Source organism: Vespa mandarinia, chromosome 2 (assembly GCF_050613455.1).
Source record: "Vespa mandarinia isolate Hongniang chromosome 2, ASM5061345v1, whole genome shotgun sequence".
Taxonomy (NCBI): Eukaryota; Metazoa; Arthropoda; class Insecta; order Hymenoptera; family Vespidae; genus Vespa; species Vespa mandarinia.
The window spans coordinates 7,360,001-7,375,000 of NC_140811.1; the positions used below are offsets into that span (position 1 = coordinate 7,360,001).

A 15,000-nucleotide genomic window follows, 5' to 3' on the forward strand; every position below is an offset into this window, starting at 1 on the left:
TACGTAACTTTTCTGTTTCAATTTTCACAATGTAGTTCACGAGAATGAAACCCGACGGACTTCAAATCCAATTGCGTACGATTAACAAAGCCGTGCAAACTTTCTATTCGCAGAAGTCGTGTTGTTGTCTTTCATACTGTCATTTCACTTTCTCACGAATACATCTCGACTCGTTGGATTTGTTGAGGAATAGAGTGATAAATAGAGAAAGGTACAAAATATTTTGAAAAACGCAACAGGACAAATTACAGGTTTGCCATGAAACGTAGATATACATATTCACATCTCGGAAATCTTTCATCTCTTACGTACGTATATAGGTTCTTTTATATAAATATTTCACACGCTCGTTTCTCACCATTGCAGTAAGTACTTAAATTCATGATGCATAAGAATGTATATGTGTGTATTTGTGTCTGTCTGTATATGTGAAAGAGAGCGAGAGAGAGAGAGAGAAAGAGAGAGAGAGAGAGAAATAGAGATGAGCTGAAAAGGATCTGAGAATATTTCGGTAGGAAATAATTTCTCTCGTCGTGTACACCCAACTTTTTCGACTTTATCGCCAAATCCACGAGAAATGTGACGTTAACGTTCTTCGAATTCCATGTACCACATCGTAGCTTCGAACACGTTCCACTCTTCGAAATATATATATATATATATATATATATATATATATATATATATATATATATGTATATATATATATATATAAGTAAATATATGTACATTTAAAAGGAAGGAAGAGTCTCGTCGTTCTGACGAGATTAACAACAATATACGAGCAGCCGACCAAACGAAAAATTATCATCAAAAGCTTTGACAAAATTAAAATGAAATGTCTATGAAGGGAACGAGTTTAACGAAATTGTATCAAAGATATCACAAGTAATACTTGTCAGTTAAATGTCGCTTTGAGATATCTCATTGTCAATCATTTTCAGAGCATTTTATCTTTTGCATAGATTTTTTTTTTAAATAAATTTAGGATAGAAACAGAGAGAGAGAGAGAGAGAGAGAGAGAGAGAGAACAAATTAAGATAGGATCTAATTTCATTTATCTTCCTTTCGACATTTTTTGCTGTCTCTCTCTCTCTCTCCCTCTCTCTTTCTTTTTTTCTCCCTTCCGCAGAACTCGATTTTTTCGTTATAGAATATCACGTGGGTCGTTATCGTTTCATTTTTATATATGTATATATACGTTTGTATATATATATATATATATATATATATGTACGTGTGTTTGTATATTCGTGTGTGTATGTGTATATATCTCGAGGGTTTCGATCAAAACGTTTTGATCTCGAGCGCGCCGAATACCACTGCCGGTGGAGTTCGCTGCTCCGTTGTCCGCTACAGCTGAACTAACCGAAAAATTAAAACAATCGTAGGTCGCAATGTGATTCCCACCGAGATAAACTCTGCGCTGCTACTGATTGTGATAGTAACAACAAAAAATAACGCGTCATAATGGCCGCCAACAGGATCTTTTTATTTCGTTTCCATGTAGATATTCGACGGTTTCTCTTCGAAATGAAAAGAAAATTAAAAAAAAAAAAAAAAAAAAAAAAAAAGAGAAAAAAGAAGAAAAAAAAAATAATTAAAAAAAAAGAGAAGAAAAAGAAAAAAATTGGAAATATAAAATTAAATATGGTAGTATCGTATGAAGAAATTTTTTTATCGACAATCAAACGAACGGTCAACGTATGTATGAATGTATGCATGAAAATAAATGATAATCAAAATTGCGAATCGCGCGAGATATTCGTGAATCGAATCGATGAATGTTACGAACAAATGTTTGTATTTGTCCAATATATATCGCTCCTTTCTTTTTTAATTGGTATAAGAGTTAATTCATTTCCAACATTTTAAATATTATAATAAATAAAAGGAAAAAGAAAAAAAAAAAACGTTCGATACATTGTTCTCCATCAATCGTTATTAATTTTCACAACGTTGTTATTTTCAATGAAATAACGTCCTTGTGATAAGTTAAAACTTTTATAGCCGTCTGTGTAACAAACTCGCTAAATATTTGTGGTATTATTATGAAATTATTTGTCAAACACATACGATCGTTTGTGCCGTAGATACACAAATGTAAATACGATAGAACGCCATAGGATCCCGACTATGGATTTTGTCTGATTCTGTTTGCACTTCTATAGCTCTTTCTTTCTCTTCTGTTTTTTTTCCTTCCTCTATCTCTCTCTCTCTCTCTCTCTCTCTCTCTCTCTCTCTCTCTTTTTTTTTGTCTCTCCTATTCCACCCCTTTCGTACTCCTGGCAAAGCGACGATCTCCCCAACATCCACAGGTATTCGCAATTTTATTCCCGAACGATAAATCATCGTCCACCTACGTATACGCAATTTCTTTTCGAATCGTAAATCAGTAAGCATCGCTTCCCATTCGCGTGTGTGAACGTCTGTACGACGATGAACGCAGGGGGTGAATCGAGAGGAAACGTCGATCTGTTCTATGAAACGTAAATTTATCCCCCTATTTTTAAAGAAATAATATTCATTTTCGAAAGTATAATATAATCCGCTAAAGTAAATATTATAAATACATACGTAAATATATATATACATACATACACATAATATATACATATATACATACATATATATACATACATATATATATACATATATATATATATATATTAACCACACTATTTTTCATAACTTAATACCTATTATAAATAACTTAATATGTATTTATCTATGTTTACGATCATTAAAAAATTGTAAATTTTGTGATGGAACCGAAAAATGAACTTTTTCATGAATCTAGAGAGTTTATAATATTTTGAAAATATTGGATTTCCCGATGTTATTGAAGATCATGCGCTTACAATTGCGTGTACAAATTGTTTTATTGTTTTTAAAAACGGAAAATGCATACTTATTTATACCAACTATAACATATTTCATAGTTTAATATGTACCTATCTATATATCATACGGAAAATATTGAAATTTTATGATCGAAATAAAAAGTGAACTTTTTCATGAATCTGCAGGTCCATAATATTTGGAGAATATTGAATTTCATGTTGGTATTGAAAATTGCATTTTTCTTTTTTTTTCTATTTTTCTTTTTCCAGACGAAACAGATGGACTATATATTGTCATTTTTTTTTCTTTTTTTTTTCTTTTTCTTTTTTTTGTTATAGTTACGTACTACAAAGTTCAATTAAGACCATTAACTTTTGCATTGAAATAAAAAATTGAGATTAAAAGTAATTTATTATCTTTAAATAATGAGACGAGACGACATTGATTACAATACAAGTTAAGTACATTTCCAAGTGTATTTTCTGGGAACATAACAGGACGATTTCTGGCACCTCCGTCGGCCACTTTTATCTTATCTAAGGAGTTATCGTAAGTACACGATCGCATCGTGAAACTCGTTCTGTCGTTCTCTCGCCCTGTCTCTCTCTCTCTTTCTTTCTCTCTATCTCTTTTTCTCTTCTATACTATTCCATAGTAACTCAGAGCAAGACCGAGCTCAAGAATGTCTCTCATGTTTATTTAAAAGCTCGTGCTCGTTCGTTGTAATGTGTGCTGGAGAACACAGTCGCCTGAAAATTAACCATGAGTACCGCCGACACTTTCCTTTTAACTTTCTCTTTCTCTCTCTCTCTCTCTCTCTCTCTCTCTCTCTCTCTCTCTACACCCTCTACCCTTTTCTCTCGCTCTCTCGATCTTTGCCCTTTTTGTGGCAGGTATGATATCCTCTTTTCGTCCTAAAACGTGACATCCATTTAGTCAGGAATCTTGTCTCTCGATAAAGTCTTTCGGCATAATCTCTCGCCGCCTGGCGGTCACTTTTCAAGGTTGATAGTATGAAACGTAAAAGAAAAAAAAAAAAAAAGAAAAGAGAAAAAAACGAAAAAAAAAATGGAGAACAAAAAAGTGGCGCGTGCAGGACATTGGTTTCGAGTCGATCTGTTACGAACGTTAAATTTCTGACAGTAGGAGAAAAAAAAATGTCTATAGTTTCAGCGAAACGTTAAATAAATCAAATAAAAAGCGATACCTACGAATAGAGATCGAAAGAGTGATTTTCGCGTCGCTTTGACGCGTTGTTAAACATCGCGACACCCAGTTGTCACGACTTCGGGTTTATTCAGAAATCATTTAACTCGCTTATGTATATATATATATATATATCCTGGGTAAATATTTATGATACGACGAGCGTAAGTACTCAAGTACTTATGTATATTGTGATGTTCGATGCGTCATTAATGTCAAACGTTCACCCTTCGATGAGACGAATTAATTTATTCGACACTCGATAAACAGTCGTTTTATGGCCTACTCTACCTCCTCCTCCCCCCCCCCCCCGCTACCCTCATTGAAGAAAAATATTTAACGAATCCTTTTTTTTACTTTTCCTCTTGTCGAACTTATCGGAAAAGTAATTTAGTCGTCGGAATTAGATTTTTAAAACTTTCAAATTGCTTCAGCCTCCTAAAGAAAAGTCTACATTCGACGGTACGCATTGCATTAATTATTTGTTCGTTTGAACAAACTAATGTTTCGAACTTCGAATGATAATTAGTTAAACTTAGCCTCGTGCTAGAAGACGATAGATTTAGATGTGTATTATTGATCGATTGAAAACATTTCTTAGGGACCGGATGAACTTTGGACACTTTCTAAGTTAACGCGTTGTTATCGAAACATGTTTATTTATAATGTCGCAACATCGTAAACTCATTTCTTATGAAACATTTTCCTATTGTGATCAATACGAAGAAAATTCACGTCCGTACACTCATGTGAGTACCTATCTCACGAACATTTTTGACGATTATCAGGTAAATTATCAGAGGTTTAAAAATCGTCGAAAGATTAGTATACGTTTGCTCGACAATGACGCATCGTCTTTGCAAACAGAACTAATCGAAACGAGGTCTTTGTTCCGAGAAAAAGTGACGAGATACTGTCAACGAAGGGACTATTTTAAAATCGAACCACGAAAAATTCTTTTGAAAATTTTTCACAGATAGGTACATAACTTTCGACGATTAGATATCTTTATTGTTATTGCACGGTTTGATAAACGAGAATTTAGTGCGACAAATCTGTTTAATGGAATTTCATACAATTGCATTTAGCGATGCAAGTGAATTAATTCAAAACACTGTAAAGTATTTTTTATTATACTTGTAATCACTATTATATGGCAGTTATAAACATGTTTTTTCTTTTTTCAACAAAAAGAAAACAAATGGAATTAATTGTATTTGCAAATATTGTCCAATTTATTTATTTTTTTTTTTTCAGCAAGAAAGAAACAAATGTAATTAAACGTCTTTACAAATATTTTCAAATTTATCTTCTCTTTCAATTGTTTTCTTTGTCTTTTAGCTCTTTTGTTTATAAAAACATCTGGGCGGCTCAATTTTCATAGTATTTTGTACTCGAAAAACGTACCTCCAAAGTAGGTCTTCGTGTGAAGAAAGTCAAGAAGCAGTATGAAGTTCGTCACGTCTTTGGCCGAGGTGACGCTCGAGACAGTAGAGGTGAATGTTTAACAAACACTCTGGAAATTCGCTGCATCACCTTTTCAGAGTCCACCCTTCGGCAAAGCCGGTGCACTTGGAGCGCTTCCAAAAAAGCTGCCGAGCTGTTCTATGCTCACGAGCGACAGCCATTCGCTCGTGAATGTTACGAGAAACGACGACGGGACTTGTAACAGAAAATTTCGCGGGTAGTCTCGCGATCGAACACAAAATCGAATTCTCGTCATCCCTCGAGCATTCTCTTTTGCGTTTCGCAATCGTTCAAAAATCTTTTTTTTTTTTTTGCTAACTCTCGAATTTTTTCTTTTTTCTACTTTTTTCTTTTTTTTTCTTTTTTTTTTTTTGCACCTTACCGATCAATGATCTTTGGTAGAAATTTTGACGAATGGATTGTGTGAATATTTCCAGAATAGAATTCTCGGATTGGGATTAAAATAAATAGAAGAGCAAAAATCAGGACAAACGTGATCGAATTAATAGCTTAATAGCTTCATTAATTCTATAAGAGGAACGATCGTCGTTTTTGTAGAAGTGAATTAGCCATATTCATAAGGATAAATTAACCGACTAATTATGAATTTCAAATGCACTACTTCCATTAGTTGTTAAATAAAAGGAAGACTGATTTGAAAATTTGCTTTTTAATACGAACACAAGTGAAATCTCTTTTTTAATACGATTTTAAATTGATAAAAGTCCTTCGTTTGAAGCAGATATAATAAGCGTTTAAAAGCTGGGATCATTGCATCGTGATATTCATCAATAATAATCGATGATGCAATTACAATGAACATTAACAGACAAAATATGCCAGCATTAGCTTTCGCTAATAGATCTCGCTGGTATCCAACGTAAAGATAAAAAAAGAAAATATTAAATATTAAATGCAGCTCTTTTTTAATCTTTTCCCAATGACAAGAAAAAAGAAAGAAAGAAAGAAAGAAAAAAAAAGGAAAGAAAAAAGAAAAAGAAATCAAGGAATCTCATAAAAATTTAAATTTTCTCCAACGAAATTGTCTTTGAACGAAGCGAACGTCGTAGTTTAAAACGAACACATTGGAAGTCGTTATCAAAGTCGACTATTATTCCGATAGCATAATCATGTGCCATGACATACTTACGACAAAGATATCCACCCTCCCTAATGGACTTTTCTCCTTCCTACGATATACATTTCTATTCCTATCAGAACACCATTAAACAATGACCTGAATCCGTACCATATATTTTACTTTGCCACCAATATAAGATAAAAAGTTTAAACTACATAGATCAAAATGATAATTGAATCAAAATCAAAATTGGCCTGTTAAGTTTTATTTAAGTATTAAATATCAATGTAAACAAGTATATGAAAAAGATGTCAAAAATGACAATAGGAATGCTAAGGAAAGAGAGACATAGAGAGGGAGAGAGAGAAAGAAAGAGAGACATAATAAGTCAAAAGTAGAAAATGGCTATTTTACAAACGTTGTCTACAATTGAAAACTCAAAGCTCCACGAGGTAAATACATACATACTTACAAGAATGGATCGATGAAGTAGAATAATGAAGTCGAAGCTCGAAAGAGAAGGGAGAGAGCTAATGCCGACGCTTCTAACGTTAGTAATGTTGGTGATGGTGGTGGAGAATTGGTAGTGGTTGCTACCGTTTAATTAATTTTATCCACCGCAGTCTATCGGAGAAACAATAGATATATGCTGTAAACCATGACTTTCAATGCGTTTTCGTGAAGCATTGCACGCGAAGGTTCTCTTACTTTATCGTCATATAAAAAAATTATTAAAAAGAACGATAAAGAATAGGATAGAAAAATTTGTTTTAACTTTTAAAATGTTATTTTAAACGTATAAAATATTCAATATAACTCATATTTCGTAACTAGTATAAATTTTCATAAGCTCTTGCATACGCATATACATATATATATGTATATGTATATGTATATATATGTATTTGTATATGTATTTATAATAGTTTCTGCTGGTGAGTTTGATGAATAATTGATATCTTGATTGGTATGTAATTAGTTTGAAATTAGTTTGGAATAGAGAAGACCGTCGAGAAATACAGAACTAACACTTTCAAACTTTACGTAAACAACAGTGTGACCGAGATTCATTCGTTTTTACTCTCGTTAGTCTTTACTGTTCTCTCTCTCTCTCTCTCTTTTTTCTCTTTTCTCTTCTGTCGGTCGCACGTCCTTGATCACATAATTAAGACGAATGAGATTGCCGTAGATCCTGTTAAGCAGACGAATTGGACGCAAGGGAGAGCAAATTGTAAGTCAATTACAATTCGATCGCGAGTACACTCCGTCGTACTTAAACGTTCACCGGAAAAAAATTTCTTTTTTCTTTTCTTTTCTTTTCTTTAATTTCCTTTTTTACTTCTTTTTTTTTTGTTTCAATGCCATCACGTTCACAGTTTCTTAATGAATATTATTGATATTATCGATAACGTAAACACACAATTAAATCGATCGATTTTGTTGCGAAAATAATTATTCAATAAATCCATATACATTTTAACGAGGCAATCGACAACTATTTTATTGAATAATTTAAATGTAATAATCGAAAAGTCGATAAATAAATCCTAAATCCTTTTTTTTTTCAATCAATATCATCGAAACTGGAAATCATCGATTTGTACAAATTATCGAGAACGTGTTTCATGTGATCATTGCGGTAGGATAGATCGCCAATGAGAATAATGAATTGCTCTGCGAGAAGTAATTAAACTTTGGGTATTCGTTGATAATTTATATACTACAACATGTGTTACAAAACAGTCGGGCATGAGAGAATATGCTGGGGAATATATTTTATACTATTGTCATTTCTTTTTTACGTTGTCAATGAAAAAGATATTTATCGTGTAATTAAAGGTATCGCTACGTAATTAGTCGATCGCAAACCGCCTCGACGAGTTGGTGAATGTTCGAACGCACTAATTATAGAAACTCGATGTATCGTAAACGTTCGAAAGAAAGAAAGAAAGAAAGAAAGAAAAAAAGAAAGGGAAAAAAGAGACGAAAAAAAGAAAAAGAAGGAAAAAAGAAGAAAAAGTTTACGGAAAAGTTTGTTTTCCTTTACGATAAGTAAACGAATGTTTTGTTACTACTTTCTTTTAATTAAGTTTCCATGTTGCATGAGAGATAAAGGGGAAAGGGGCAATAAAGTTGAAAGAACGAATCTTTCATTGATAATAAATAAAATTCTTTTCCGATAAAAAAATCGAACGAAGAAAATTCATTATCTTATTTCGCCGAAGACGGCGAATATAAAAGGGTTGGCTGTTTGAAAAATAAAATATTGAAAGTAATGATAAATCAAAAGAAGACAGAATGTTTTCCCGTCGGCATACCATAGTTTATCTCTCGGCTCTGTCGTATCGTTTAGAAAAACGTATACAGAAGCTCTCCATTTCTTTTTTTGTTCGTCGTCAAGAGGAAAGGATTACCGCGCGTATTAACGCGAACGAGTTTAATGCGCGCAATTCAAAGAAGTAAGACAAGCCGAAGGAAGAGGCGGTTATCCACGGATGGACGGACGAACGAACGGACGGATGGACGGAGAAAAATCTTGTCCGGCGAGAAGATAGACGAGTAGGTAGGTAGGTAGGTAGGTAGGTAGGTAGATAGGTAGGCGAACATCAGGGAATATCGTTGCCAGGAGCAAGTTCTTTCGACGGTAACATGACGACTGTCCGTCGTTCCGGAACAACTATTAAATCTTTCACAATTTCTATATTCTTCTATCTCTGTATTTCTTAGCAAAAGAACTACATTATTATTCTCGTTGTATCGCGAGAAATATATATCTCGGCATAAGTTGAAATATCGAGTCTTCGACTTTGTTAGTTTCGTTCTATCATCGGAGATAGAAAGAAGAAAATATTTCGGTGAGAAAAAATGGAAATCGATCGGTCTTCATGAAAATCCAGACCAACCGGTAGTAGGTACCTCGTTGAACGACTAATTAGTAGGAAGGAAGGAAGAAAGAAAGAAAGGAAGGAAGGAAGGAAGGAAGGAAGGAAGGAAGGAAGGAAGGAAGGAAAAGTTTGGAACAGTCGTTGCCTTGGAAAAGTCGATGCGACGGTTTGCTCATCCATTAAAATGCCCAAGAGAAACGCGACATATCGCAACTTTGGTCGTTAAGCGGCCGACGACGTGAGAGAGAAGGAAAATCGCGCGCGCGTTCGCAGGAAACGCGCCACCAAACGAATTTTTGTCTCTCGCTAAACGAGCGCGTAATTAGCCGTTGGATTTAGATGAGTGCACGTGTGCTTCGATATGTATTTACTATGTATATACTATATAAATATATATATATATACTACATATATATAAACGTATTTCCATATATAACGCATACATACATGCCAAAACATAGTTCAACTCGCATTTCGACATTCAGAATAATTAACAGGCTGCCTGTCTTGTTCAAAGATCGTTCTCTCGCACATTGGAATTCCACTCGACGTTCTTCCTTTTGATCTTAAAAAGAAAACTACTAGCCAGGAAGAATCTTGAACGCCGTGCAAATAGCGAGTATACGAAGTTCGTTGCACTCTCACCATCGTTCGACCCACTTTTCATAAAATAGTTTTTTTCTTTTACCATGCGAAACTTCTTTTAAAATAATCGCCTAACAATTGGGAACACAAGTTATACAGTCAATAGAATCCGCTTTTTTTTTTTTGTATTTATTTAGGTTGCTTCGGAAAACTCTATCTCTTTCCTGTTTCTTTTTTTTTTCTTTTTTACAATATTTCATATTAAGGAACAGTTTAACCTACCGTTTAGATATATACGTATGTACAATTAATGGAAAAAGCGGGATGTGCGTTTAATGGCCGAATAATCGATAAGCAAATTCAATATTTGAATAAAATTTTTTTTTAACTAAATAAAAGTATAGATTTTTTTTCTATCGATAGAAATTATAAATGAGTTTATTTTCGATTATCGTCATTATCGATAGAGATATCATAATATAGTCGTCCAGTATTATTGCGAAACCGATACGTATACGTTTTTGTTTCATTTTTCCAATAAATTTGCTCAAAGTAAGTAATCACTTATTCCGCAAACGTTCCGTCGTATATATCTATTTATCTATTTATGTATGTATATATAAACATACATACTTTGATTTACGAAGTATACGAACACACTTCGTAAACCTTTACCTAAAGTCCAACTTTCATTATATACACATAATTCTAAACGTTTGGTTTATTTATGAAATCGTTCTTATGCAATATTCGACCATTTCTATATAATATTTTACCGAAGCGAATATCTTTATGGTTTTAGCTCGTACTACAAGTATATGACGTTCCGACGCGATTCAAACTGACAGGAGCGTATGTATACTTCACCAAATTTGATGTCGCGCTCCAAATAACGCGAAAACATCTCTTACGTAAAATTTTCGTACGAAGAAAGAATACGAATGTATAGGTTATCTTTATACGAACGGTTGTTCAATTTTATCCTCGATTTGTTCCAAGAAAATAAAATAAGTAAAATCGATGTTTAAAAATAGGAATGAAAAAGGTCGACATTATCTTTATCAATTGTTATTGATGTAACGCAAACGGTTTTCATTTATCGTAGTTCCGTAAATACCGCAAATAAACAAGATCACTTTAATACGTTCAATCAATAAAGGAATAGCAAAACGATGACGATTACGTCTATGTTATCCGAGAAATTCTAATAACGCGATGTACAGCGAGGTGTCGCAACGCCCCACGTCTTTCCGATAGATGATCAATTAATTACTCCATTAATTCGCATTAACGACATTTATCTTCGATCATTCAAGATCTTCCATTCGTATTACTTCAACGATTTTTAATATTAAAAAATATTAGAAAATTATCGCAACCGAATTTATATAATAATTGTTCTTCGACTCGTAGCTTAAGATCGAGGGTGTTCATCCCTACGGTTAGCGCAAACTCCGAACGGGTGTTCTCGTCACAAGGGTGCAGCACTGTGCAGGGCCATTGCCAAGACGAAAGTCGGCTTTTCACGAGTGAAAATTTCTCTCTGTTTCTCTCTCTTTCTCTCTAACTCTCTCCTTCTCCCTATTTTTTTCCTCTCTCTCTTTCTCTCTTTTTCCTTTCCCTTTCCATCGGCCGACGCAATCGCTTCGGGTGACCCTCAGCGTATAAAGAACGCAGGAACGTTCCAACGACCCTTCTTCTTTCACCCCTCTACTCGAGTATTGCACGTAGCAAAAAGAATGCAAGAGAGACGGACAGAATTTGTATGCGTGTCCTATACGCGCGTGTATGTTGAGAGAGAGAGAGAGGGAGAAGGAGGGAGGGAGGGAGAGAAAGAGAGAAAGAAAGAGAGACTCACCGCCGACGTTTCTCCACCGTCGCGAACGTGGTGGGGATAGCTGGCAACGTGACGTTCGCGTCCGTAGTGGGGGTAGACCGGCCGACTCGGTGCCAGCGAACCCTCACTCAGAGCAACAGTGTGCTGCGCGCCACCGTATAGTAAGTGTCGTTCTTCTCGAGCTGCGAATTATATTCGTTATATACTATACGCGCGTGTATCATTCACGAACAAAAGTACGAATTAGTGTTATACACTTGTGAAGAAGAAGAGAAAGAAGAAGAAGGAGAAAAGTGAAACAAGATTATACACCTTCCTAGGATTTAATATCTCTATTTTGTTCCGATATTTCGATCGTATTTTTTCTTTCTCTTTATTATTTACTCTATTGATTTTCTTTTTCTTTATTTTTCTTTCTTTTCTTTTCTTTTCTTTTCCTTTCTTTTCCTTTTGCTTTTCTTTTTTTTCCTTGCGAGAATAGTGCAAAGAAGTGAGAATCATACGCGAAAGAAGAGTTTTGTTTTTCGTAGTGATTACAAAGTGAAACTTGTGATACATGTTCGAACGATAAGAAATAAAGCGGGAAAATTTTGATGAAAGTCCTCGAAACGAAGTGAATGGATGGAGATGGCGTAGGATAGTGTAAGAAAAGTCGTCGTCTCTCCTGACGAAGCTTTTCACGTCGCAAGAGCAACGATCATCATCTACATCATCATCATCATCATCATCATCATCATCATCATTATTATTATTATTATTATTATTATTATTATCATCATCATCTTCGACAGCAGGATCTTCGGAAGAGCGAAGGACAAGTGATATTCTTAGATCCGTGCATCTTATGATACTTTGGAAGAAACGAAGCATATCCTCGCGTACAAGAGAGAAATCTACGAGAAACGGAGAAAAAAATTTTATGTTGATTTTTACGTCATTTATATTTTCGTTGTTTGGTAATGACTTTTTAAAAGAGTACGTTGTACGCGTGTGTAAATTGTTTCGTGAAAGGAAGAAACAAAAAAAAGTTTTCATTGGTGGGAAAAAAATTCGTGTCTCGTAGAATCGGTGAGAAATATGAGCGCTCGTCGTCGCAGTTGTTGTTGTTAACTAGCGCATAGACAACGCACATATCGTCGCTCGAAATTTGGAGGTATGTATGTTAGAAAAATTTCGATATACATTATATCTTCCTTCCTCGTTTATGTTCTTGTGGATTTAAAAGAAAAAAAAATTTTTTTTTAATTTTTTCTTTTTTTTTTTTTTTTTTTTTTTTTTTTGTATCCCTTCATATCGAAAGGCAAAAGGACAACGAAATTGCGCGAGTGTCGTTACATGAAATATTATGTGTAATAACATGTATAAGGGTAAATGTGTATACATGTATTACGTATGTTCGCCTTGATTATATCTGAAAATGGGTGTTAACGTAGTAGTAATTGCAATTGCGGGAAATAGGCCATATAGTCGAACTTGAAAGCTCATTTTACCGGAAATTTAACTTTTCGAAGTGTGGGCGAAATGAACGGAGACGCGCGCGGAACGGAATGAACACACACACACACATATACACACTGTGTTCAAAGCGCGTAATGCGCTCCGTTCCGCTTCGGCGTAAGGATATACGCCGGCCACGCGCTTTCAACTTCTCGCACGTGACCTCTTTTCTTTTCTCTCTATCTTTTTCTCCTTCTTTCTCCGTCTCTCATCAACACATTTCGCTATAAGTTCCTTTTTTTTCCCCCCTTTCCTTTTCTTTTTTTCTTTTTTTTACCCTCGTCGTTCTTTTCCGCATAAGCGAAAAAAATAGTTCATAACGGAGAGCGACTTTTGTGCTTTTAAGCGTGAAAGCGTTTCTTTCTCTTTTCTTTTCTCTCTCTCTCTCTCTCTCTCTCTCTCTCTCTCTCTCTCTCTCTCTCTCTTTCTCGCTCTCGCTCTCTTTCTGTTTCTTTCTCTCTATCGATCTATCTCGTTTTTTTTTTCTGGAACAGTCGATGATGCCATTCTTCTCAGTTTTTTTTTTTTTTTTTTTTTTTTTTTTCTTCCGTGGGCTATCGTTTAACGATCAAGTGTGTAACACATTTGAAAGTTGGTCAAATTTTTAAAGGGAAGTTTCATTTCAATTAGTGAAATTTCGATTGGGCCGAATGTTCGCAGGGAAATATATTTAGTGATAAAAATATTTCATTTTATCGTAAGATAGAATAAGATAGATAGAAAGAGAAAATACAAGGAAAAAAGGCATGTTCGTACTTCGTAAAGTATTTTGACCTTTACGCTTTGAAATCTGAACGGGTGTGACCGAGAAGGGAAGGAAGGAATCGGTGGTCTTCGTGGTCGGAACTCATTTCAAGGGTCGACTTTCGACGATCTCGTTTCTGGGTTTATGCTGGTGCCTCCTGTTCCGTCACTAAGAGAAAGAGGATCGTCTTTTCTTTGTTTTTTTCCTCCCCCATTCCCCGAATAATATAGAAAGTGACCTTCTTTCTTTTTTTTCTTTTTAATTTTTCTTTCTCTTTTTACCGAGTTCAAAAATATTGGTATCTATGTATATCCTATAAGATATAATTACTTTGCGTTACTTTAGTTTGAAAAAAAAAAAGAAAGAAAGAAAGAAAGAAAGAAAAGTGATACACCATTCACGAATCCTTCTCTTTGTTCTCTTTATAGATAAAATCGATTCTATTTATTTTTTTAAAGAAATGTTCGACAACGAATTTCATGAAGAGTGAACCTCCCTCGACGTATTATAGACGACGAAGTAACTTATTCTTCTTGAAAGGGAACAACGAACAACTTTGTATTATTAAACGTACTATCATTATCTTGAACTTTCAAATGGACTTTGAAATTTTCTTTGAAAAAGCCGGACTAACTAGCGACAAAAGCGGTAGCGCTTGGCCAGGGGTGAGGTGGCGTGATGGGAGGAGGAATAAGGATGATCGGTCACTTTGTTCCTTCTTCTATTAAAAACTTCCTTTTCTTTCATTTTATTCGATGATGAATAAGATCTACGTTTTCATTCTTTTTGATTCTCGAGAAGAAGTTGAATTCGTCCTTGTGTTATTTATTATTATTGATATTCAATGTTCGTC

General features: G+C 34.5%; 1 protein-coding gene across 4 annotated transcripts in view; it reads left to right on the plus strand.

Moving 5' to 3' along the window:
• Positions 1-15,000, plus strand: part of pxb (putative Hedgehog signaling attenuator pxb) — a 406,415-nt gene that overhangs the window by 262,092 nt on the left and 129,323 nt on the right. For 3 of the 4 annotated variants that reach the window (XM_085654847.1, XM_035861241.2, XM_085654849.1), the window contains exon 1: positions 12,067-13,058. The exons of the other annotated variant lie outside the window; for it this stretch is intronic. The gene's annotated coding sequence lies outside the window, so the exon portion shown is untranslated. Of the gene's footprint in view, positions 1-12,066; positions 13,059-15,000 lie in introns of those variants that run through there. 4 annotated transcript variants of the gene reach the window in all.